Source organism: Myotis davidii, unplaced genomic scaffold, assembly GCF_000327345.1.
Source record: "Myotis davidii unplaced genomic scaffold, ASM32734v1 scaffold705, whole genome shotgun sequence".
Lineage (NCBI taxonomy): Eukaryota > Metazoa > Chordata > Mammalia > Chiroptera > Vespertilionidae > Myotis > Myotis davidii.
The window spans coordinates 806,681-809,270 of NW_006296405.1; positions in this window are offsets into that span (position 1 = coordinate 806,681).

The following is a 2,590-nucleotide window of genomic DNA, read 5'->3' on the forward strand; positions in this document are numbered from 1 at the left end:
GAGGGAGGAGAGGCAGGCAATGGATGCTGGGCAGTGCCTGCTACACCAGAATCCCTCAGCAGCGTGCGGTAGACACTGGGGTTCTCTTTGTCGCTGACAACCTCAGTGCATGGGGACAATAGAGGGCCTGGGCGGGCAAGCCCTCTGGGCAGCCACTTTGAGCTGTGAGCAGCAGCATCAGGGCTCCTCAGAAAAGTTTTTATCTATTTTTTAAATCCTTTGCCTTTTCGCCCTAGAAAGGGAGAAAAGAGAGTGACGCCTGTCCCTGCAAGCCCCATGCGGAGAACGTCCCGCCACACCCAGGGCTACATCAGTAGCTGCCACAAACCCCTGTGCAGGAGTTGGAGAAGGGGCAGAGGAGCTGCTGGGGCTTATGTTGCTGGCGTCCTGGGAGCCCGGCCCCCAGCTAAGGCCAGGGAGAGTGGGTGCGGGCAGGTGGCTGCTGCCGCTGGAGAGACAGCACCAGGCTGGGTCCCAAACCTCCGTCTTCACCCACAGCAGCTTCTGTCCTTCTGCAGCCCCTGTTCCCCTTGAGCTGGATCCAACTGCTGTGTGACAATTGCTCTAACCACCCGGGCATGCCTGCTAACCAGACCTTCAGCATTATCTTTAAATGGTTAGGGCGGAGGGAGAGGGGGGGCGGGGGGGGGAGATAGTTGGTACAAAAAAATGTGATGGGTTTGAAATCCTTTGCCTTATCACAAGAAATTCCCAGAAGAGCTGTTAAACTCGTGAAAGAAAATTTCAACTGCTATACAAGTTTGAGGAGTGGTAAAAATGCTTTAAAATTTTTAATCTCTTCCTTGGGCAAAATTTCTCACTGATGGTGATTAGCAAGAACTTGAATAGATTATTACTGTAAAATCTTCACTGGCAATTATTTATCTCCACTGTGAGCATCTGAAGAAGAACGTGGAAAGGCGCTGGGCTCAGCAGTGTCTGCGGCTCTCTCCGCAGAGCGGTGCCGGCCGGCGGGAGCCATGGCCGCCTGTGGAGTGGAGCAGCTGGACGGGGCCGGCCAGCCTGGCATGTGCCGGCGGTGAACATACACACCAGACCTAGTAAGAAAGCGGGAATGTAAAATACCTCATTAATAATTTTTATATTGATGACATATGGAATCAGGATACAGTAGACACTTTACGTTAAATGAAATATAAAACATTTTAAAGTTATGTTCATGGAAGTAAGATCAAGTTTCTCGTTACATTTTGGAAATATTTTATTTGGATAATTTCATACAAATTCAGTATTTACTAAGTTCTCTAATTACTTGATATTTTATTTGCCTAGTTCTTTAGTATAAAGAAAACATAATTACTTTTTCCATGGAGCTCCAGGAGCTGCCCCCAACCCCCCTTCCCCCAGTTTACTTGAACATGCTATATATTTTCTGTGAGTGTGATGACATGAAATAGGCTCAAAGCGGGTATTTTTGAACATCAATATGGTTCAAAAAGTCATTTTTCAGCATCTTTAAGGTTCAGAGAAGGCATTTTTCAGCATCTTGCCATGCCAGGAGCCATGCTGGATTCTGGGGATGCAGACCTGCACCATATGGTAAATTGCATTATATATATATAGCAATAACTATGCAGGGAAATCTTCGTTGTCCCACTAAGAAAAGAAACATCTGGTGAAAAGCTCGCAGCAACCTGCTGTGTTGGCCACAGAATCTGTGGGCACCTGAGTAAGGCCTGGACCAGCCACAGAGCAGAGGGCCAGGAGGCCTCAGTCTGAAAAGAGTGACAAAGAGAGATGGCCCTTTGCCTTTTTGAGCTTTCTGGTTAAGTAGAGGCCCTGGCCTGGCTCCTTATTGCACGTTTCACTACACGAGGCCTCCTCGCTGTCCTCCTGCAAACTCCAGAAGCCCTGGCCCAGCTGCTGAGCACCTGTGTGTGGGTTTCCTATAATCCTATGCCCGAGGCGAGGCCTGTCCAGAAGTCGGAGGTGCTTGTAAACTCGGTTACTTTTCACATGTGTGACTTTGGCAAACCATTGCGATCTCGATCTCGTTATGGGCCAGCTCAATGCCAACTGCGACTTTCTGTTTCCAGCCTCGCCCCCGGAGTGGAATACTGCCGTCTCCATAAAAGGCCTCTGCAGGGCAGGAAACCACCTGTGTAATTTGGGTAATTCGAGACGCTCGTATTTTCTCAGCTCTTCTGAGGTGGAGCCCAGGAGACTGTCCATCTGGAAAACCATCAGGGAATTTTGGAGGTGACAGAAGTCAACGTTAGATCCCAGACGACAGGGTCTCTTCCTGGAAATGCCAAGAAGCAGTATGGCACCTGCCAGATAGACACCGAGTTCTCAAATTCTGTATGGCCTGCGTTTGCTCTGCGATGTAACTTTGTCATCACTTTCTCCATCTTTGCCTCCAAATACCTAAGTAATGTGCCTAAAACAATTGGTATACAAGTGTAGGTGGCATACATGACCATAAAAACTATGTATTGGTATATGTATAGGTACAGTGCAAGGGATATGCTTAGTTATAAGAAGTGTTGAATTGAGTTGAGCATAGATATTATTTACTGTTAAGTTGTTTAAATACTAAACTGTTAAGAGCAGTTTACCACCCTGGTTG